Genomic DNA, 25492 nt, shown 5'->3' with positions numbered 1-25492 from the left:
CACATACTCACCAACACTTGTTATTTCTTGTCTTCTTGATAACGGCCTTTCTAACAGGTGTGATATATCTCATTATGGTCTTGATTTGCATTTCTCTGGTGATTGGTGACATTCAGCATCTTTCATGTATGAGTTGGCCATCCATATGTCTTCTCTGAACCTATATCTGTTCAGTTCTTCTGCCCATTTTTTAGTCAGATTGGTTTTTTGCCATTTAGTTGTATGAGTTTCTTATATATTTTGGATATTAACCCCTTATTAGATATATGATTTGCAAATATTTTCTTCCATTATGTAGTTGCCTTTTTATTTTGTTAATTCTTTTTCTGTACAGAGTTTTAAAATTTGATATAGTTCCACTCATTTATTTTTGCTTTAGTTGCTTGTGCTTTTGGTGTCATGTTTTCTTCTAGGAGTTTTACAGTTTCAGGTCCTATGATTAAGTATTTAATCCATTTTTGAGTTAACGTTCATAAGTGGTTTAATATAGGGATCCAAGTTTAATCTTCTAAGGGTGATTATCCAGTGTCCCCAAAACCATTTAGTTTAGAGACTATCTCTTTCCGAATTAGTATTCTTGATTTCTTTGTCAGTGTTAGTTGACTATATGTGTAAGGGTTTATTTCTGGGCTCTGAATTCTGTTCCATTTTTCTGTGTGTATATTTTTATACTAGTACCACTTTGTTTTGGTTACTATAGCTTGGTAGCAATCAGGATGTCTGAAATCAGGAAGTGTGATGCCTCTGGTTTTGCTCTTCTTTAAGATGGCTTTGGAGATTTGGGGACTTTTGTGATTCCCTAAGAATTTTAGGATTGCTTTTGCTATTTCTGTGAAAAATGCCATTAAAATTTTAATACAGTTTGCATTGAATCCATAGATTCACTTTAAGTATTTCAGTTTAACTAGTATGGACATTTTGACAAAATTAATTTCTTCAATTTATGAACACAGGATATCTTCCAACTACTTACATCTTCTTTAATGTCTTTCATCAAATTCTTACAGTTTTCAATGCACAGATTTTTTATCTCCTTGGTTAAATTTATTTCTAAGTACTTTATGGTTTTGATGTTATTGTGAATAGATTGTCTTCTTTATTTCTTTTCCAGGTGTTTCATTGTTAGTGTATAGAAATGTAGTTGATTTATGTGTGTTGATTTTGTATCCAGCAACTTTACTGAATCTGTTGATTTTCTATAAATAAGATCTCATCATATCCAAACAAAAATAATTTTACTTCTTCCTAGATTAAAAAGTATCAAATCGCCTTCCAATGTTACCTTACCTAATTAAGCTCCCAGAATCTTAATTGTATGACTACACCACTCAAGCCTGTTCATGGATCAGCAGTAAAAATGATTCCCAAACAATCAAACAACCCTTATTCAGAAATTTCACTGGTAGTTCCTGAATTACTATTACAGGGATTAATTTTCAATTCACTGGCATGCATATGTCTTACCTTGGTAAGTATTGTACCTGCTACTTCATACTTTCTATACCTAATTTTAAGTACTACGTCATTAAGTCAGTGACCCAAAATGGTATCTTTTAAAATTGGGAAATATATATTTATGGTCCTTATGGGCTAAATAATAAGAGAGTTGGAGAGTTCATATATGTCTAAGGCAACATGCATAAGGTATAAGCTATCTCTTCCAGATGAAAACAAAATCATTTAGGATATTCTCAATCTGGCTAAATGTAGAAGAAAAACATAACTTCTCTGTTTACTAGCTGCATTCCAATTGCATTAAACTGAATTCATTGACAACAATAAAGAGACCACATTTGGAATAATAGCAAGTTATTCTTACTATATTTATTCCTCCATCTGCCATTTATTTGCATTGGTCAAAGTAGAGAATTAAAAGTGATGCGATACCAGAGAAGCTGGGAGGAGAGAAAAGCCAGCAGAAGGTAAAGCTTCCTAATGCGACTCCTGCTCCTTCCCTCCTTTCTGCAAAGGCCTGCTGGGTGTCCCCTGACTTCTGAGGTGTGCTTTTTGGGATAGAGGGAGAGACAATTCAGATTCTGTGGCAGGGGTAAAAGCCAAGAAAAGCTTCTGGAGCTCCTAAGCACTCCCAGGAACACGAGATTCAAATCTCTGTTTAAATCCTGGTTTCACCAAGGACTGTGTAGCCTTGAGCGAGTTGTTTAGTGGCTTCCGGGTGTTGAATGTCCACCGTGTTCCAGGGGTTTTGTGTTTATTATTTCATATAATTCTCACAGTAACCCTGCGAGGTAGATCATTCTCTCCCCGTTCTGCGCAAAACCTGGGAGGCACTGTGCACGGGGAAACGTTCTTGGGCCTGAGATTTAGACTGTCTCCATTTGAATCCTTATGTGTCACCTTGGGCAAGTTAAATCCTTTGTGTTTCACAAACCTTTTCATAGGTAAAATTTGGATAATCCACCTACTTTCAAGGCTTGTTGTGAGGGCAAATGAAGGAGGGCGTGATGTGTTTTTTTTTTTAACAACAAAAGTGGATGTGATAGGAATCACCTTCTCAGCTTTATTTGAAAATTTGAGTGTGGCATTAATCCAATCATGTCATTGTTTCTATTCTTACAAGCCTCACTCAGGATTCAGAGTTCATTCAAAGTGTGCTTTTTTTTGGTTAAGTCACGTAATTAACCACCAACAAAGCTGAGGAGGTAAGAGCAAGTTTCTGTCTCATATTCTAAGGCAGCTGGGGCACACACTTGCATATACCACTCCAAAAGGAAGAATGATGTGTTTTAAAAAGAAAAATGGAGGCTTTTGGTCATAAAGGAAACAGTGCCAACTATCAATATCTACTTTTCATGGTGTTCTCTGCTCAAACATTTGTGACATATTGATTACACATCTATTTTTGTAATTTAAAGCCTATGTTACATCATCAAGCATATCTGTATTTTGAAGACTACTAAGGAGAGAAGGGGATGTGTACAGCTAAGGCTTAATCTCCGATTTTTACTGGGAAGGAAATCATTTAGAAAATCCATTTAGGAAATCCAATCATTTAGAAAATAATCTTTTTGGAGAACCATTTCACATCAAATTTTCACTTATAGCTACTGAATACTTAACCTGTCTACAAGTAAGGGTAGCAATAATATGCTGTCACTTCAGAAACTAGAGAGATGAAATTCTTTAACTCGAAAGCTAGAAAAAGAACAGATTTTTTAGATCGCCCACCCGTCTGGGCCCATGGGTGGCAAGAATGTTGCTATCCTTCATATGATATTGGTCCTATATCAAATTTAAAAAAGTATGTATAGTATGTATAGTTATTTATTTCTGAAGAATACGATTTTGTGCCAGCAGTCAATTTCTAACTTTCCTTGTGAGTTCTAAAACTGGAAATTATTTCATTCGAATATACTGAAAAGATCCTTGAGATCAAGAAAAATACACCAACTATATTTGCTACATAAATTAAGCATATTGAAAACCTATAAACCAAATATTTTTATAATAATAAAGATTCCTGTAAGTAATTCAACATGAGTCTGATTTGAGGAAAAAAGCTCCTCCTTATTTCTTTGTAAAGATATATATTGCAGCTATAAATAAAAACAAAAGTTTTATTAAATAAACAGTACACTGTGGAAAAATTATGAAACTGAGATAAGCCAAATTTTTAAAAACTGCAATCATGAGTAATATTCTAAATGTTTAACATCCTGTAAGGTATGGATCCTGCCAGGCGTAATGGACACTGTCTATAAATAACATTATACAAATGTGATCGGGCTAGAGCCAGCCATGCCCAAAATATTATCTTCCAGGCATTAATTGCTTTTAAATTTTGGGTGCAAATCTTATGAGACCTGGGGATCTTAGGTTATTTTGAGTATGATACTCTTTTAGAATATGTTTAAAAGCCCTCAAATATGTTTGTTTACAGCGTTTCTTTACACGTTTTTGTACAGAGAGATTCTAAGGGCTATAAAACACTAAATAACGATTATAAAATATTTAGCAACTTATTTTATCTTTCATGTATGTAACATATAGATATATAAATCACAAAGGAATCTATTAATGTTTCTATTATAATATCAGATTATAATAAATAAAATTGTAAAATAATGGAATTATTTAACCACTACTTCATTCTTGAAATTTTAGCTCTTTCAAAAATTTTGCTCTTACAAACACTGTTTTATGAATATCTTTATATAGACATATTCACATACTTATACATGTGTTTCCCTAAGGACACTTCACCACGGTAAATTTGCTTTGTTAAAGAGCACTAAGTTCTCTATTCTGAATTGAGTTAGTTGCAGCTACATCAACACATATAATGCTTTTGTGTCTTTCATAGTCTATTTCCAAATATCCCTTCAGAAATATTGTACCATTTACTCCCATGATAGGAAAAAAAAAGTTTGTCATTTATCCAAACCCTTGCTTCATTAGTGATGTTACTGGTGCCTTATATGGATTCTCACTGAGTCTGTCAGATGCATACATCACACAGCTGCTAAGAATGTTAGCTGCTAAGGGCTCTTAACCACCACCTTCTCTGGCAGCCAAACAGGAACTGCCTCACCCCAAAATAATGATAACACTCTTTCTGAGATAGTCAGGCCAATGACTGACTGAACTGAGGGGGTGGTTAAAAAATAGTTTCAGCTCTCTTGCTTAAGGTGAGGGTAGGTCTGTAGCACAGTTTATACAGCAGAGCTTCCCTTGAAACCAGGCTGAAGCTAGTCTCCAGCCGAGATGACCTACTTCCTTAGCTTCTTTCTCCTTCCTTCCCTGCTTCCCTAATCCTCTTTTTGTGAGAGAATGTCCTCAACAAATTATTTCCTTCAACAACTTCTGTCTCAAGCTCTGGAGAACTTAACCTCAGACAGCTGTTGCCAGGAATAGTCCTAAGAATTAGCCTCCAACAATGGAATTCTGGAAATGGACCACTTGATGGCTATATGGCCATGAAGACCTCATCACTGATGGCATGTGGATTATCAATAGTTCTTGGAAAGTTGTAGCAGTGGGACTTCCAAGATTTTTAACTGTGGTGAATGGAGATGAGAAGCAGGGATAATATAATCTGGTATATTTTTGTTAACATTTAAGAGTTAAAGGAAAATAGTAACCAAAAGGGCTATGAAATTGGGTGGCTATTGTTAAGTAATATTGATGCATGAAGCAATCTATTAATAAGGGGAATTCAAGATCCAGAGAGCCTCTTAGGCAACATTTAAGGAGGCACTCATCTATAGACCGAATTGAAGACCTAAGTGTAAGTAAGTAAGAGCATAACTTCAAATAAGGCTGAATTCTCAGAGGAGGGCAATTTCCTAAGCCAAAGTCAGAGCCCTGATAGGGAAGAGGTAGGATATTTAATTAGATGACCTTGAACGTTTCAGATAGGATTGACCCTACTCTCCATCACTCCCAGTTATACATTGGGGTAATTTGAGTTCCCTGTTCCTATAACTTTAGGCTCTGTAGTTTTAATGTTTCTGGGTACTAAAAGGAAAGGCTTTCTCCAGAGTACATAGTTAAGAGTTTCACTAAATTTGAAGATATGAGTGCTTCCTGGTCATTTGGTCCACCTTGTGCAGCAGACACAGAAAGGAATTATCATATTGGCAGGAGTACTCAAAACTTAACATTTGAAGTGGTAGCATTGCTGCTACATGATGGAGAAAGGGTGAAATATCTTAGCACTCAAGTAATCCATTAGCACATTCTTTGGTACTCCTATGTACAGTATTAAGTGTAAATGGGGCATTATAGGGGGAAAAAGGCCTGTTTAGGGGATGGTAAACTGGAGTTCAGACACCTCATGGATAGATATCTGTTACATACAAGGCAAGCCTTTAGACAGTAGAAGTTACAAATCTTGAGTGTGTCGTGGAGGAGACCACAGTCTGATGCTCTGGTCAACAGTCCAAGTTGAACTTTCAGCCAACAGCATCAATTGATAGGCATGTGAATAAACCATATTGGATGACCAGTCTTGTTATATCTTCAGATGACGGCAGCCTCAGCCAACATCTTACTGTAACTGGATGAGATCCTTCAAGTGAAACAGATCCAAGCAAACGCTTTGCAAACTATTGATCAAAATATTGTGGACTAAATAAACTGCTTGGTTTAAACTGCTCTTTTGGAGTAATCTGTTATATAGGATTAGGAACTGGAATTGCAAAATAAATATGTAAGAGATGGTATAGGAAGATAAAAGAAAGAAAGATTTTCTCTGCCAAAACCAATATTATTCCAAATTTATAAATAGGAGAGTGAGATGAAATTAACACACATGTGTCCAGGCACACACACACTCACACATACAAGTGGCAGTCAATATTCTAGGCTAGTAGGTTTTTGTTTGTTTGTTTTGTTTTGTTTTTGTGGTACACGGGCCTCTCACTGTTGTGGCCTCTCCCATTGTGGAGCCCAGGCTCTGGACATGCAGGCTCAGCAGCCATGGCTCACGGGCCTAGCCGCTCCGTGGCATGTGGGATCTTCCCGGACCGGGACACGAACCCGTGTCCCCTGCATAGGCAGGTGGACTCTCAACCACTGCGCCACCAGGGAAGCCCTGTAGGCTAGTAGTTTTTAAACATTAATATGTGTAAGAATCACTTGAGCATCTGTTAAACTGATAGACTCCCAAAACCAATCTTCACAACGTCTGAAGTAGTTGAATCAGACAAGTCCTAGAAGACTACAAGGCTCTCAAACCCACTAGCTGATTCTGATATTATTTGGACAAAAACTCCTCTATACCATGTCTGGTCTCAAACCCCATCTCCCACATGTTTATGATATTGATTTCTATCAACTCAAAAAATATAAGGATACTGTTTGAGTACTTACTAAGGGTCCCAATCAGATCAGAACTCTATATTGCTGCCACTTGAATAAAAGGGAACAAGTGGCTTATTGGTAGAACTCAAACAATTTTAAAGGAGTGGGGTGAGGTAAGGGAGAGGCAGAAAACAAACTTACCTCTTAAGAATGGATAAGTCTAACTGATCTCAATTTTTCAGGATCTTTTTAATGCAGCCTATCCCCTTTTTGTCAGATCAATTTTAAATTGGAAACTTCTCACATAATTAGATTTTTTTGAAGCCTGTGCAGGAGCATTGAAGTGTTTTTTTTCTTTCTTTGTTTTTTGAACTTTTCTCCTTTTTGAACACAAGCATGATTTTTAGTCTTTTATTTATTAAATATTAGGCACTTTTATAAAATAATAAAACAATGACAACTGTACATTAACAAGACTATATCATGACCTATCCCATTCTAATTCTTTAAAATAAAAATATGTAAACCAAAGGATCTTGCAAGGAAACGTTTCCTTGGCCATTTATTGAATACTCAATGATCATGTTTTCTGAAAAGTAGTCTTTATTTTTTTTTTGTTCTTTGGGGTGGAGGTTAATTTCAGTTAATGTCAAGTATTAGTCCTTTGAAAGTATACCTAGCTTTGTCCAATTTTCATATAAACACAGAGCTCATGATTTTTATTGCTTGTATTTATGCTAATAAACATGTATGGATAGGGTTCTAACATAAGACAGGTAAAGTGCTTTAATATATTTTAAATGAAGTCTTTTACATTAATATTTGAAGAAGTATTTAAAACTGAATTGGAAATAAGTTTTTTCTTAATAATAATAGGTTCTTCTTAATTACAATGACTTCTTTTACATTATATTGATTTTGTTATCAGGAAACTTTCAAAGTTAATATACAGATGAAAAGACAGAAAGGACTTTAAGCTAACTAGTATGTGAACATTTAAAAGAATGTGATTATCTTGCATCCACAGTCCAGTCTAACAAACATAATTACTTATTGGGAATTAGAAATAAGTGTTTGGTGCTGAATCTGAAACAATCACATAATTTAAACCTAATTTAAAACAATCTATAAAAAATGAGTAGCCTGAGGCTTGTTTTGTGAACTTCAATGTATCCAATTTTGAAGTCTTCAGAGTCAGCCTGAGTCTTCATGGGATCATCAGGTCCATTATTTTGATGTTTTTTTTTTTTTTTTTTTGTCTATACTATCACCAACAGAATTAAATAATCCATTCAGGAGATTTGGGCTTTGGGAATTAACCTGAAGGATGTTGATAGATGAATAAAGAATGAAAGTCTCATGGCTCCTTATGTTAAACTTCTCAGGACAAGACAATCCATTAATGACCAATAGTGAAATAGGTGTGCCTAATACCCATGTCTGTAAAGATCTTATATATGATAATATTGGGTTATTGGTAAAATATTGGTTTTATAACCTGAATGTGAATACTTGAAAAGAATCTGCATTAGTCAGGGTTCTTCAGAGAAACAGAACCAGTAGGATATACATATGTAGAGAAAGAAAAAGATTTATTGTATAGAATCGACTTATATGGTTATGAATGTTAAGAAATTCTATAATCTTCCATCTGCAAGTTGGAGGCCCAAGAAAGCCAATGGTGTAGTTCAAGCCTAAGTCCAAAGGCCTGAGAACAAAGCGAACCAATGTGTAAGTCCCAGTCAGAGTCTGAAAGGTCAAGAACCAGGAGAGCTATTGGGATAAATCTTGGTCCTACTGCAAAAGACCCATGTTCCAGCTCAAAGACGTTCAGGCAGAGAGCAAATGCTTACTTCCTCATCCTTTTTGTTCTAGTCACTCCCTGAACAGGTTGAATGATGCTCACAGACAATAGGGAGGGCATTTGCTTTATTCAGCCTACCAATTCAAATGCTAATCCCATCTGGAAACAACCTCACAGACACACCTAGAAATAATGTTTAGCCAAATATCTGGGCACCCCATGTCCCAGTCAAGTTGATATAAAATTAACCATCACAAGGCCACCCCTTTGTCAAACTGATACTCAAATACAGATCCTTAAACCATATTTAATCTCCAAATAAAGACAATAACAAGATCATAATTCTACTTAACATGATATCAACACAACTATTCTGCATACAACAAAAATCAATCTAACCCTTCCTCAGTATGGGAGGTAAAGTCCATAAGAGATGTTTACACTTCTGAATATCCTTTAACTTAAATACTATGATATAAAGTAAGTATATATTATATTACATGATAAGGGAGAAAGAAAGGAAAGAAAATAGACATTTGCCATACACACAAACAAACATATGCATAGTAAAATAAGGAGGAAATATTCATGACAATTACAGTCCTTTTATCTGTAACTGGTCACATGGTCTTAGCTGGTATTTATAATAACATTCATCCACTACTTATTCTGTGTTACCTTTGCCTTCAACAAACACCTCAGCTGTTCATGGTTCTTTACCTGGTAGAGTGAGTCAAATCTTCATTCTTGAAGAGTTCAAGTCATTAGTAGTAGTGCCTGGATTGGGTTGTTGTAATTTTCCATTCACTTTAATCAGAGGGTATGGTAATATCAGAGACACCTTAAGGGATCTCCTGTATTCTAGAATACTCTATTTTGTCCACTGTGGAGTAGTAGTCCAATTTTCCCTTGGTAGTCAACACCAGTTACCCCAGCCAACAATGAGATGGCCTTATTTGCTTGTTGATTCAGAAGCATGCAGACTTCAAAGTGATCAGAGGGCAGTCTTAACTTAGAGTTCAATGGGATTATTGTATCACCTGGTGTAAGCATTCCTCCCTCTTGAACTAAGACATCTAGGCACAGCAGAGAATAAGGTCATGGGAACAGGAAGCAAAAATTTTGCTGGTGTGTCACAAGGGGTAATAGTGAGTGAGTACCACTCTCATTTCCACTCCTTGATTCCTAAACCTGTGAATCCTGGCTATGGGAGAAAAAACACCTTATATTCAATGCTTATTCAGAGCATATATAGCCTTCTGAAGAACCTTGCCACAGCCCTGCTAGGTGTTGCCACTTGGCAGGCACTACAACTGAGTATTCAAAAGGCCATTTCACTCTATCAAACCAGATGCTTTGGGATAGTGGGAAAAATGATAAGAACAGTGTCTTCCATGAGCATGGGCCCACTGTTACACTCCTTTCAGTGTGAAGTGAATTCCTTGAACAGTAGTAACGTGAAATACCGTGACTCTAGATAGGCAATCTGTAAGTCCACAGATGATAGTTTTGGCAGAACTATTGTCTACATGGAAAGAAATTCCATATCCAGAGTAAGTGTCTATTTCGGTAAGAACAAAACACTGCCTTTTCCATAATGGAAGCAGTCCAATGTAATCTACCTTCCACCAGGTAGCTGGCTGATCATCCTAGGTAATGGTACCTGTGGGCTCAGCGTTGGTTTCTGATGCTAGCAGATTGGGCACTCAGCAGCGGGGCCATAGCCAGGTCACCTTCAGTGAGTGGAAGTCCTTGTCACTGACTACATGCATAACCTACTTCTCTGCCACCATTACCACTTTGTTCCTGAGCCCACAGGGCAATGACAGGGTGGCTTGGAGAAGGAAGCTGACTAGCATCCACAAAACAGGTCATCCTACCACATGATTTCCCAATCATGTTTCTTCTAATTCCCTGACCATCCAGCCAAACCACTGGCCACAGCTCACAAATCAGTATATAATCGAATATCCAGGTATTTCACCTTCCAAGCAAACTGAACCACCAGATGCACTGCTAGCATGTCTGCCCATTGGGAAGATTTTATTTCAACACTGCCTTTCAGGGATATCCCAGAGATCCATCAGATGTCCCAGAGTTCCATCATTACTGTAAGCTGACAGTAATGTCGTATCTATTAACTTTAGGGCAGTGCCTACACATTGTGTAGAACCTTCTGTAAACGAGGCCTGAGTCTTCTTTCCCTCTGTCAGCTGATACTAGAGAACTTCCCATGAGGACAAAGGTGCAGGTTGGGAGACAAAAGCAGTGTAGCAGGAATGGGGACCATTTGGGGCACTTCTTTATATAATTTATATGTACCTTCAAGGTCTGCTTGGGCCTAAACATGTATATACCACTTCCATTTGATGATGGACTGTTTCTGTGCACGTCCACACTTATGACTTGATAGGTCAGATAATATCCAGCTCATGATGGGCAGCTCAGGTTGCGTGGTAACATGGTGGCACATAGTTAAGTGTTCAGTCTCTACTGAGGCCTGGTAGCAGGCCAAGACCTGTTTCTCAAAAGGAGAGTAGTTGTCTGTGGAGGATACCAGGGATTTACCCAAAACTCTAAGGGCCTGTGCTGTGATTCATGTATAGAGCCTGCAAAAGGCTCCAAAGAGAATTGCTTTCTGTCACTGACACTTCAAGCACCATTGCATCTGCTAAATCATATAGCACAAGTGGCAGTGAAACTTACACAGCAGCCTGGCTCTATATCAGAGCCTTCTGTTGTTTTTGATCCCACTCAAATTTAGCAGCTTTTCAGGACTCCCAGTAAATAAGCCAAGGTAATACACCCAAATAGACTACGTTGCCTCCAATATCTAAAGAGGTCCACTAGGTGTTGTACATCTATTTTAGCTGTATTAGGGTCCAAGTGCACCTACTTATCCTTCAGCTTAGAAAGGACATCTCAACATGACCCACACTACTCAACTTCCCACTGGGTAGGAAGCCCTTGAAATTTAGTCAGATGTATTTCCCACCCTCTCACATGTAAATGTCTTACCAATAAGTCTAGAATAGTTATTATTCTTTCTCATTCGAGCCAGTCGGAATAACATTATCAATGCAAGGGACTTCTTGTAAAAGGGAAAGGTGATCAAGATTCCTGTGGACTAAAGTATGACATAGGGCTGAAGAGTTGATATATACCTAAAGTAGGATCAGGAAGATGGCCTTGTAAGCTGACAGCAAACTCATTCTAATGGATCTTATTGATAAGAATGGGGAAAAAGACATTTACCAGATAAATAGCTACTTCCTAGGTACCAGAGGATGTGTTAATTCATTCAAAATAAAAACCACTTCATGTTACAGCAGCAGCAATTGGAATCACCACCTGTTTAAGCTGGTGATAATCCAGTTATTCTCCAAATCAATCATCTTCTACACAATTGATTCCCTACAGAGTTCAATGGTAATGAGGTGGGAATCACCACCTCTGCCTCTTTCAAGTCCTTGATGGTGAAACTAATATTTGCAATACCTTTGGGATGCAGTATTGCTCCAGGTTTACTATTTTCCTAGATATAAGCAGTTCTAACAGCTTCCACTTTTTCTTACCCTCCATAATCTCCCTCACTCCACAGATCGGGTAACAAAGGTGGGGATCCGTCCCCTAATAAGTGTATCTATTCCAATTATGCATTCTGGAACTGGGGAAATTACAGCAGGATGGGGACAGAAAACCACTGGGCACAGTGTGAGAGGGACCTGAGCAAAAACTCCATTCAGCATCTGACTTTCATAAGCCCCTATTCTAACTGTGGACCACAGTGAAGTTTTTGGTCTAGAATCTCAGTTCAGAGCCAGTGTCTGGTAGTCCCTAAAACGTCTGAATATTTCCTTTTCTTCAATATACAATTACTCTGGCGAAAGGCCATAGGTCCCTTTGGGCAAAGCTGGGAGAAAGATTAGCAGTATACATTTTTGGAAGTATACCAGGGTCCTTCCTCAAAGGAACCCAGTCTTCCCTTCATTCAAGTGGTTTTTGAATCTGCAAATTGGCTCAAGACCAAGAATTGATTGAAGGGTTGTGATTCTGTTTTTGTGATTCAGGTTAGACGTTTTTTCTCACTTGACCTAGAACTTTTCTGTTTTTACAGAAAAGTCCGATTTTAGTAGGTTTCTTACCTATTTTACTTCTAGGTACACCACGAACAACTAGCCAATTCTATAGGTAGGTAGAAGTCAGTCTACTCTGAATGCTGCTTTGACTACTGTCCATCATGGTAACCATGCTCACCATGTCTTTGGTGGTTGAGGGCCCAGCTTGGTCCCTGCCACTCCCAGATCCAATTACTTTCATTGCATTTAGGCTTACCAATTTAGTGCCTGCTGTTCCTCCTGTAAGATCTAGCCAACAAAGAAGAGTGACCACAGAGCTCTTCACGGATGCCTGGACAACACTCAAAAATTAATTTCTCACAATATTAGTGAAAGGTGTGTCTTCTGGATCTTCCCCATGTGGATGAGTATGTCTTAAATGACAAACCCACTCTTACATTCCAATCTAACATTTCAGCCTCTGAATTCTTTCCTTTACATTAAACCATGGCAGGTCTGGCATCTCCAACTTGTTCTCTTTTCTTTTTGTCAGCTTTTGGTCCATATTTCAGCCAATAAACCAACCAAACTGTTTAACCCTTTTCTAACTCCCTGAGCTGCAACATTAAATGTAGAGTCCCTGTTTAGCAAGTCTACATCAGTAAATTTGGCCTGATCCAACCTTGTGTTCCTTCCACTATTATTCCACACCCTTATTATCTATTCCCACACATTTTCCAGATTTCTTTTTATATAAATTAGTTCTTTTGGAGTCTAGCACATCTCCTTATATGTTATACTTTGTACCTCACTTTAGGGGCCTATTGGGTTTTGAGTTCGTTATAGGTCTAAAAGCAAAGGGGGTGATGGGAGTGGGTCTTGAGGAGAATCAGCCTTTCTTACAACTGCTTCAGGTGAAAACATTACATTTTCCTCAGGCAATGCAGTTAATCCCCTCAGATGGGGATGGAAAGGCCAATAGTACAGGGGCTGAGAAGGCCAGTTCCACTGGCAAAGAATACTCAACAATATTTACGGCCTCAATATCCCCAGCTTCATCAGGGTCATGTCTCCATCCTAAGAATCCCATTCTTTCCCAATCGATGCCCTCACATTAGTAGTAAAGACCCCCAGAGGCTGGGACCTCAACTTACATTTTAATTATGAGTCTTTACTGGGCTTGATTCTCAGCAATCTCAGCCCTGCAGCTACAGGAAATAAGGGTCTCCTTCAGGGCACATTCATTAAGGTTATTTATTTGGTGCTCGGCTGGGAATTCAAATCCCTGAGCTTATCCTTTTCCTTTATCACTTTGTCCAGCAATATTAGGAAAAACCAGCCTACCCCATTACATTAGGTAGTTTTCCCAAAATGTTCAAAAGTATCATATACACAGTCACCCAGCTTCTTGTTTCTTATAAGTGGTTGATTAGGAGTATCAGAGGCAGAAATTTTGTGTATCTCTATTGCCAGTTCACATCGTGGACTATCAGTGCTCCTTTATTTCTGTATATAGAATTCTTAGCATCTTTAAATTGAATTCGATCTTCAATTCCAAAAACTCCAGAACCAATTCCAAAAATGTATCTTTAAAATTTGTTTTTCTAGAACAATTCTCAGTCCCCAAATCAATATTAGGCAGGGTTCTTCAGAGAAAAACCAATAGCGTATGTCTATATCTACACCATATCTATCTATATATATCTCCCATAGCTATCTATCTATCTATCTATCTATCTATGTAGAGAGAGATAAAGTGAGATTTTTTCATAAGGAATTGTCTCATATGAATATGAATATGAAGTCTACAAACTAGAGGGCCAAGAAAAAAGATGGTGTAGTTCCAGTCCAGTCCTGAAGGCCTGAGAACCAGCAGAGTCAATGATGTAAGTCCCAGACAGAGTCCAAAGCCTCAAGAACAAGAGGAGCCAAAGGTTTAAGTCTCAGTCTAAGTGCAGGAGAAGGTTCCAGTTCAAGCAGTCAGAAAGAGGGGAAATTCTTCGTTCCTTTTTGTTCTAGTTAAGCTCTCAACAGATTGTGATGCCCACCCACACTGAGAAGAGCAATCTGCTTTATTCAGTCTACCAATTAAAATGCTAATTTCATCTGGAAACACTCTCACAGACATACCCAGAATTAATGCTTAACCAAGTACCTGGGCACCTCTTGTCCTTGTCAAGTCGATACATAAAATTAACCATCATAGAATTCTCTGAAAAAGTTCTTGATAATGCAGCCTAACTTAATCACGTACTTGAGATAATTAAGAAATAAGAGGTCTTGGATTTCCTTTAGGAAAATATAACTAAATGCTTAATTACATTAAAACTAAATTTTTAAAATTAAAATTTAAGTAAAACTTAATTAAATTAAAACTTAAATGCCTAAATAATTTCACACTAAAAAAGCCAAAGATTTTTGTGCAATATTTCTTCATAATATCAATGGAAATTCTCTAATTATATATTATTTGGCTTGCAAATATTCATGATTTTTGATTCATTGCTTTCTTCCTCATCTTCTTAACTTTGGACCCTTTAAAAACTCATCATCTTTAGCATGAAGAAGGTGCATAAAAAAAGAAAATCTCAAGTTAGCTAATATTGATGTGTTTTTGAAGATGAGGTGATTTTAAAAGTCTTCTATAACTGGTAGATTACATATCTATGCCTTCCTTCTTCTCAGAGTTATCTTAATTATATTAATTAATTATATATTTTTAAACACAGCAAAACTTCATCAGAGCAGGAAAAATTGAACTGCCTCAGAGATGGATGCAACTTTATTTAAATTATATTAATAAAATATAAACACTAGTGGCCACTGATGTCCAGCAGGCCAAGTCATTACTAAGGCTGCTTTACTTGTGTTATACATTATGTTGGTAGACTGTCAACCACAGCTTCCATAAAGTTCATCTAAATAATAGGGTAATAGTACCAGACAAAACTGTAATTCGAAAAGATGCACTCACCCTTATGTTCATAACAACACTATTTACAATAGCCAGGACATGGAAACACCCTAAATGCCCATCGACAGATGAATGGATAAAGAAGATGTGATATATATATACAATGGAAAATATTGTATAAGTTGTAAGTCAGAAAGAGAAAGACAAATACTATAATGATATCACTTACTTGTGGAATCTAAAATACGACACAAATGAACATACCTACAAAACAGAAACAGACTCATAGACATAGTGAATAGACTTGTGGTTGCCAAGGGGAAGAGGGAATGAAGGAGGGAAGGATTGGGAGTTTGGGATTAGCAGATGCAAACTATTAAATATAGGATGGATAAATATAGGATGGATAAACTAGGTCCTACTCTTTAGCACAGGGAACTATATTCAGCAGCCTGTGATAAACCATAATGGAAAAGAATATATGTATATGTATAACTGAATCACAATCATGTATGTACAGCAGAAATTAACACAACGTTGTATATCAACTATACTTTAATAAAATATTTTTAAAAATAATAGGGTAATAGTAATAATACAGTGAATTTTGCTAATCATTTTAATATTGTATATATATACAAATATTCATTTATAATATATCAATATTAATCAGAATAGTGTATTCATTAGTGTGCAAATACATAGAACAAGGGATGGTCATCAAATTAAATGTCCTTCGATTTGTGTATTTAAATTTCTCTTCAAGAATATTGGGCTAAATATTCATTTGTATGAATCTCCTAAATTTTCTTGATTGTGATTTAAAAATTGTTGAATATATAAAATTCTACATGTAAGTTGGAGAGATCTAATTATATGTGGTTTTAAATGTTTTATGATTATCACATACCCTTATAATTTACAGATATAAGGAATGATTAAAACACAGAATACTGAATACCAATTAAATCTGACAATTTTGTATACAAATTTCTTCATTTAATTTTTTCCTCATTTTCTACATTGTTTTTAGGTAAAATTTAGTTGAATATTTGTTTCAGTAGCTTTTATTTAGAAAACAATTATATTGGAAAATCATTTTCAAAGTATACATGTTCCTAGAGACAATGAACATAGTCACTGTGTTGGAACCAAGATTTGTGCCTCCCTGGATCTGCTCAGTTCCACAAGTGGCCCAAGCCACAGCCACTCTCTGGCTTCCTGGAAAGGCTGGAAGGACCCCAGCGATGGCTTATACTCTCACAGCAACTGTCCCCTCCTCATAAAGTCCAAGCCACCTTTTGTACAGATTTAAGCAGTTGTATACTCCTAGAGACTTGCAAAGAAAGACTGCTAACCCAGCACAATAGCGGCATTGTACCTGCTGGAACTACAACTCCCCAGTGGTACCCATAGAGCCAGGTAACACAGCCTAAAAATGTGGGAAAGTCATTGCCTCCTTGGCTAGTCTTTGCCCAATAAAAGACATAAGTCAGGCAGAAGCCATTAGATAAATTGTTTGTTCTTGCTCCCCCCAAGGACTGTCGCAAGATGGATTAGTATCTTATTGACATCTCTAGAGATATTTCACATGACCTAGCTCCCAACTGTATTTGTTGCAAAGCTGTGACGGGCTCTGTAACTCTTGTATTTGCTCTTTCACCATGCTTCACTCCCTTTTTGCTTTGACTCTCAGTTCCCAGGAAGTCTAGTAAAATGTTAACTCACAAGTTTTGTCTCAGACTCTATTTTCTAGGAACTGAGTGTAAGCATCCTTCTATTGGGAAATGCTGTTCATTCCTTCATCTCCCAACTGAGAAGCACTACTTTATTTTTTTTTAAGATTTTTTTTTAATGTGGACCTTTTTAAAGTCTTTATTGAATTTGTTACAGTACTGCTTCTGTTTTATGTTTTGTTTTTTGGCCGAGAGGCATGTGTGATCTTAGCTCCCTGACCAGAGACTGAACCTGCACCCCCCTGCATTGGAAGGTGAAGTCTTAACCCCTGGACTGCCACAGAAGTCCCCGAGAAGAACTAATTTATAGAGTTGTATTCCCTACATTGATTTCAGTAAAAATAATAATTTGATAATAAATTTATGTGGACTTAACTATGAGGATTTTTTTTCTAATTACAAAATAACTGGGAAGCAAGAGCTTAAAATTACAGCATATTTAATGTATTTCTATTCAAATCACATATACAATAATGATGATGTAAATAGCAATGCATTAGATACTCTGGTAGGAGTATATGACTGTGAGAACTCAAGAAATGTACATCTACATAAGGAGAGATAAAACTATTTTACATGAAGTAATTATTGAACAATTAGACATTAAGCTTTGAGGTACTAGCTATAAGTATTGTGGGGATTAAGATAAAGTAGTGATCACTTAGCTCACTGGAAATGACATAAAAGGGAGCAGAATGGTTCAAAGCTTTCTACGTTAGTAGTTGAAAAGCAACCGGAATGAGAATAGTCAAACCCCTTTGCCTCTAATGATAAGAGGCATGGCCAAGAAAGGATGAATTAAAGTTAAGAGGAAACAATAGCTCACATACAAGAATCACTTAAGTATGTGAAGTAACTATGATCATTTAACTAAAATAGAGAAAATTTAAATTCTAATATAGGAGCTTAGATAAGCTAAAGTCTTCAAACAATTCTTTAATGTGATATATAATTCCTTACTGATTCTGAAACATCTCAAATTGATTTATACTTAATTCTGACATCAATTATTATAATACCCTTGGATTCTCTGGTTTTTATTCAAAACATATAATTAGACTTAAGCAATAAAAATATATGATTATTTTTTTTGAATTTTATTTTTTTATACAGCAGGTTCTTATTAGTTATCTATTTTATATATATATATGAGTTTATATATGTCAATCCTAATCTCCCAATTCATCCCACCACCACCCCGTATCCTGATTTCCCCTCTTGGTGTCTATATATTTGTTCTCTACATCTGTGTCTCTGTTTCTGCCTTGCAAACCACTTCATCTGTACCATTTTTCTAGATTCCACATATATGCATTAATATATGATATTTATTTTTCTCTTTCTGACTTACTTCACTCTGTATGACAGTCTCTAGGTCCACCCATGTCTCTACCAATGACCCAATCTCGTTCCTTCTTATGGCTGAGTAATATTCCACTGTATATATGTACCACAACTTCTTTATCCATTCGTCTGTCAGTGGGCATTTAGGTTGCTTCCATGACCTGGCTATTGTAGATAGTGCTGCAATGAAAATTGGGGTGCATGTGTCTTTTTGAATTATAGTTTTCTCTGGGTATATGCCCAGTAGTGGGATTGCTGGGTCACATGGTAATTCTATTTTTAGTTTTTTAAGGAACTTCCATACTGTTCTCCATAGTGGCTGTATCAATTTACATTCCCACCAACAGTGCAACAGGGTCCCCTTTCTCCACACCCGCTCCAGCATTGTTGTTTGTAGATTTTCTAATGATGCCCATTCTAAACAGTGTGAGGTGATAACTTACTGTAGTTTTGATTTGCATTTCTGTAATAACTAGTGATGTTGAACACCTTTTCATGTGTCTCTTGGCCATCTGTATATCTTCTTTGGAGAGATGTCTAGTTAGGTCTTCTGCCCATTTTTTGATTGGGTTGTTTGTTTTTTTAATATTGAGCTGCATGAGCTGTTTATATATTTTGGAGATTAATCATTTGTCTGTTGATTCATTTGCAAATAGTTTCTCCCATTCTGAGGGTTGTCTTTTCATCCTGTTTGTAGTTTACTTTGTTTTACAAAAGCTTTTATGTTTCATTACATCCCATTTGTTTATCTTTGTTTTAATTTCCATTACTCTAGGAGGTGGGTAAAAAAAAATCTTGCTGTGATTTATGTCAAAGAGTGTTCTTCCGATGTTTTCCTCTAAGAGTTTTATAGTGTTCGGTCTTACATTTAGGCCTTTAATCCATTTTGAGTTTATTTTTGTGTATGGTGTTAGAGAGTGTTCTAATTTCATTCTTTTACATGTAGCTGTCCAGTTTTCCCAGCACCACTTATTGAAGAGACTGTCTTTTCTCCATTGTATATCCTTGCCTCCTTTGTCATAGATTAGTTGACCATAGGTATGTGGGTTTATCTCTGGGCTTTCTATCCTGTTCTATTGATCTATATGTCTGTTTTTGCGCCAGTACCATATTGTCTTGATTACTGTAGCTTTGTAGTATAGTCTGAAGTCAGGTAGTCTGATTCCTCCAGCTCCGTTTTTTACACTTAAGATTGTTTTGGCTATCCAGGGTCTTTTGTGTCTCCATATAAATTTTAAGATTTTTGGTTCTAGTTCTGTATAAAATATCAATGGTAATTTGATAGGGATTGCATTGAATCTGTAGATTGCTTTGAGTAGTATAGTCATTTTCACAATATTAATTCTTCCAATCCAAGAATGTGGTGGATCTGTCCATCTGTTTCTGTCATCTTTGATTTCTTTCATCAGTTTCTTATAGTTTTTTGAGTACAGGTCTTTTGTCTCAGGTATTTTATTCTTTTTGTTGCAGTGGTGAATGAGATTGTTTCCTTAATTTCTCCTTCTGATCTTTTGTTAGTGTATAGGAATGCAAGAGATTTCTGTGCATTAATTTTGTATCCTGCAAGTTAACCAGATTCATTGATTAGCTCTAACAGTTTTCTGATGGCATCTTTAGTATTCTTTATGTATAGTATCATGTCTTCTTCAAACAGTGACAGTTTTATTTCTTCTTTTCCAATTTGTATGCCTCTTATTTCTTTTTCTTCTCTGACTGCTGTGGCTAGGACTTCCAAAACTATGTTGAATAATCGTGGTGAGAGTGGACATCCTTGTATTTTTCCTGATCTTAGAGGAAATGCTTTTAGTTTTCACCACTGAGAATGATATTGGCTGTGGGTTTGTCATATATGGCCTTTATTATGTTGAGGTAAGTTCGCTCTATGTCCACTTTCTAGAGAGTTTTTATCATAAATTGGTGTTGAATTGTGTCAGAAGCTTTTCCTGCATCTACTGAGATGATCATATGGTTTTTATTGTTCAGTTTGTTAATATGGTGTATCACATTGATTGATTTGCATATATTGAAGAATCCTAGCATCCCTGGGATAAATCCCACTTGATGATGGTGTATGATCCTTTTAATGTGTTGTTGGATTCTGTTTGGTATAGTATTTTCTTGAGGATTTTTGCATCTGTATTCATCAATGATATTGGTCTGAAATTTTCTTTTTTTGTAGTATCTCTGTCTGGTTTTTGTATCAGGGTGATAGTGGCCTCAGAATGAGTTTGAGAGTGTTTCTTCCTCTGCAATTTTTTGGAAGAGTTTGAGAAGGATGGGTGTTAGCTCTTCTCTAAATATTTGATAGAATTCACCTGTGAAGCCATCTGGTCCTGGACTTTTGTTTGTGGGAAGATTTTTAATCACAGTTTCAATTTCATTACTTGTGATTGGTCTGTTTATATTTTCTATTTCTTCCTCGTTCAGTCCTGGAATGTTTTACCTTTCTAAGAATTTGTCCATTTCTTCCAGGTTGTCCATTTTATTGGCCTAGAGTTGCTTGTAGTAGTCTCTTAGGATGCTTTGTATTTCTGCATTGTCCATTGTAAGTTCTCCTTTTCCATTTCCAATTTTATTGATGTGAGTCCTCTCCCTCTTTTTCTTGATGAGTCTGGCTAAACTTTTATCAATTTTGTTTGTCATCTCAAAGAACCAGCTTTTAGTTTTATTGATCTTCCTATTGTTTTCTTTGTTTCTATTTCATTTATTTCTGCTCTTGTCTTTATGATTTCTTTCCTTCTACTAACTTGGGTTTTGTTTTTTCTTCCTTCACTAGTTCCTTTAGGTTGAGTTTACATTGTTTATTTGAGATTTTTCAGGTTTTTTGAGGTAGGATTTTATTGCTATAAACTTCCCTCTTAGAACTGTTTTTGCTTCATCCCATAGGTATTGGATCATTGTGTTTTCATTGTCATTTGTCTCAAATCAGCTTTTTGATTTCCTCTTTGATTTCATCAGTGATCTCTTGGTTATTTAGTAAAGTAGTGTTTAACCTCCATGTGTTTGTGTTTTTTACACTTTACTCCCTGTAATTTATTTATCATCTCATAGCATTATGGTCAGAAAAGATGCTTTATATGATTTCAATTTTCTTACATTAACCAAGGCTTCATTTGTGACCCAAGATGTGATCTATCCTGGAGAAACTTCTGTGTGCACTTGAGAAGAAAGTGTAATCTGCTGTTTTCAGATGGGATGTCTTATAAATATCAATTTAAACTATCTGGTCTATTGTGTCATTTAAAGCTCGTGTTTCCTTATTAATTTTCTGTCTGGATGATCGGTCCATTGGTGTAAGTGAGGTGTTAAATTCCCCCAGTATTATTATGTTACTGTCGATTTCTTCTTTTATAGCTGGTAGTGTTTGCCTTATGTATTGAGGTGCTCCTATGTTGGGTGCATATATATTTATAATTGTTATATCTTCCTCTTGGATTGATCCTTTGATCATTATGTAGTGTCCTTCCTTGTTTCTTATAGCATTCTTTATTTACGTCTATTTTATCTGATATGAGTATTGCTACTCCAGATTTCTTTTGATTTCCATTTGCATGGAATAGTTTTCCATCCCATCACTTTCAGTCTGTATGTGTCCCGAGATCTGAAGTGGCTCTCTTGCAGACAACATATATATGGATCTTGATTTTGTATCCATTCAGCTTGCCTGTGTCTTTTGGTTGGAACATTTAATCCATTCACATTTAAGGTAATTATTGATATGTTTCTATTACCATTTTCTTAATTGTTTTTGGTTTGTTTTTGTATGTCCTTTACTTCTTTTGTGTTTCCCACTTAGAGAAGTCCCTTTAGTATTTACTGTAGAGCTGGTTTGGTGGTGCTGGATTCTCTTAGCTTTCACTTGTCTGTAAAGCTTTTGATTTCTCTGTCGAATCTGTATGAGATCCTTGCTGGGTAGAGTCATATTGGTTGTAGGTTCTTCCCATTCATTACTTTAAATATGTCATGCCACTCCCTTCTGGCTTGTAGAATTTCTGCTGAGAAGGCAGCTGTTAACCTTATGGGAGTTCCCTTGTATGTTATTTGTCATTTTCCCTTGTTGTTTTTAATAATTTTTCTTTGTCTTTAATTTTTGTCAATTTGATTACTATGTGTCTTGGCATATCTCTCCTTGGTTTTATCCTGTCTGGGACTCTCTGTTCTTCCTGGACTTGGGTGTCTATTTCCTTTTGACTTGGGTGGCTATTTCCTTTCCCATGTTAGGGACGTTTTCGACTATAATCTCTTCAAATATTTTCTTGGGTCCTTTCTCTATCTCTTCTTCTGGGACCCTTATAATGCAAATGTTGCTGAGTTTAATGTTGTCCCAGAGGTCTCTTAGGCTGTCTTCATTTCTTTTCATTCTTTTCTCTTTATTCTGTTCCATTGCAGTGAATTCCACCATTCTGTCTTCCAGGTCACTTATCTGTTTCTGCCTCAGTTTTTCGGCTATTGATTCCTTTAGTATATTTTTCATTTCAATTGTTGTATTGTTCATTTCTGTTTGTTTGTTCTCTAATTCTTCCAGGTGTTTGTTAAACATTTCTTGCATCTTCTCGATGTTAGCCTCCATTCTTTTTTCTGAGGTCCTGGATCATTTTCATTATCATTATTCTGAATTCTTTTTCTGGAGGGCTGCCTATCTCCACTTCATTTCACTGTTTTTCTTGGGTTTTGTCTTATTCCTTCATCTGGTACATAGTCCTCTGCCTTTTCATTTTGTCTATCTTTCTGTGAATGTGGTTTGCTTTCCACAGGCTGCAGAATTGTAGTTCTTCTTGCTTCTGCTTTCTGCCCTCTGGTGGATAAGGTTATTTAAGAGGCTTGTGTAAGCTTCCTGATGGAGGGACTGGTAATGGGTAGAGCTGGGTGTTGTAGAACTCAGTAAAACTTTAATCCACTTGTCCGTTGATGGTTGGGTTTGGGTTCCCTTCATGTTGGTTGTTTGGCCTGAGGTGACCCAGTACTGGAGCCTACCCTGCTCTTTAGTGGGGTTAATGGTAGACTCCGGTATGGCTCACACCAAGGAGTACTTCCCAGAACTTCTGCTGCCAGTGTCCTTGTCCCACAGTGAGCCACAACCACCCCCTGCCTCTGCAGGAGACCCTCCAATGCTAGCAGGTAGGTCTGGTTCAGTCTCCTATGGGGTCACTGCTCCTTTCTCTGGTTCCTGTTGTGCACACTACTTTGTGTGTGCCCACCAAGAGTGGAGTCTCTGCTTCCCCCAATCGTGTCGAAGTCCTGCAATCAAATGCCACCAGCCTTCACAGTCTGTTTCTCTGGGAATTCCTCCTCCCATTGCCAGACCTCCAGGTTGGGAAGCCTGACATTGGGCTCTGAACCTTCACTCCAGGGGGTAGACTTCTGGGGTATAATTGTTCTCCAGTTTGTGAGTCACCCACCCACAAACTGGAGAACAATTATACTATGGGATTTGATTTTATTGTGATTGCACCCCTCCTACCATCTCATTGTGGCTTCTCCTTTGTCTTTGGATGTTGGGTATCTTTTTTGGTGAGTTCCAGTGTCTTCCTGTAGATGATTATTCAGCAGTTGTGATTCCAGTGCTCTCACAAGAGGGAGTGAGCACATGTCCTTCTACTCCGCCATCTTGAACCAATCATCTCTAATTATTTTTCATTAATAATAATTATAGTATCATTATTCATATCTCTATTATAGGATTGTTTGTTTGTTTTGTTTTTTTTGTGGTACGCGGGCCTCTCACTGCTGTGGCCTCTCCCGTTGCGGAGCACAGGATCCGGATGCGCAGGCCCAGCGGCCATGGCTCATGGGCCCAGCCACTCTGTGGCATGTGGGATCCTCCCGGACCAGGGCACGAACCCGCATCCCCTGAATTGGCAGGCGGACTCTCAACCACTGCGCCACCAGGGAAGCCCTCTATTGTAGGTTTTTATTTAACCTAATAATTCAAAAAGTTAAATTCTTAAATTAAATATACCCATTTAAAATATTATTATTATTATCAGATGAAACTGAAGATGACAAAAGTCAACTACTCTTTACATAAAGAGGTCAAAGTTAGCTTCTATTTTCAGATTTATTTAATTTCAAAGCCCAAGCATTTCATCAACTGTGTAATACTAGCCAGAGTTTCATATTATGCCAAACTATACCACTCCTAACATGATAAAAATTATTGTTCTTAAATGAACTAAACAAGTATCTTTAAGTGATATAAGAGAGATTAGCAATACTAAAAAATTTCAAATTTTTAGTGTGTAACATATATGTATTTTTTCAATTTAATGCACGTAGTAACTATTCATTGTATTTACATATTTACAAAATATTATAAAGTGAAATACCTCTCTTATTTGCCATATTACACAAGGGTTTCATACAGGCAGAACAAAGTATATGGAAAAACATTTATTTCACTCCTTGGTATTAGAAGTCCACACATATCCACAACATTTAAAATTCTCAATACAAAGTATTAAACATTGACAAAGATGTAATGAAAAGGTGCTCTAATATCCACTGGTGGAAAACCCCCAAGCCCATAAAATGCAACAAAAAGACCAAATATCATTGGTAAATCTTCTCATGTGGTTCTTTTTGAACATCTATTATTTCTGTTATAATAACCATTTCTACCTTACTTTTTGCATCTTCAGACACAGGGGTGGTAAGTGCTCAGCTAGGACTAGTGCTGGTACACTTCACTAGTCTTTTCCCTAAATCCAAACTCTCCTCAAAATTGTTCATTTTGAATGTGCCGTCTGTCTCCTAGGACCCTGACTGATACAGGACCATTTTTTATAAAAGAAAAGGTAGCCTCAGTGGGTTAGTTTCAACATAGCCAGATGAATGATAAATTCAGGAGCAAATAAACTTGGTAACATTTCAGATA

Source organism: Pseudorca crassidens, chromosome 4 (assembly GCF_039906515.1).
Source record: "Pseudorca crassidens isolate mPseCra1 chromosome 4, mPseCra1.hap1, whole genome shotgun sequence".
Lineage (NCBI taxonomy): Eukaryota > Metazoa > Chordata > Mammalia > Artiodactyla > Delphinidae > Pseudorca > Pseudorca crassidens.
The sequence above is the reverse complement of the archived record's forward strand: the minus strand, read 5'-3'. Positions refer to the sequence as shown.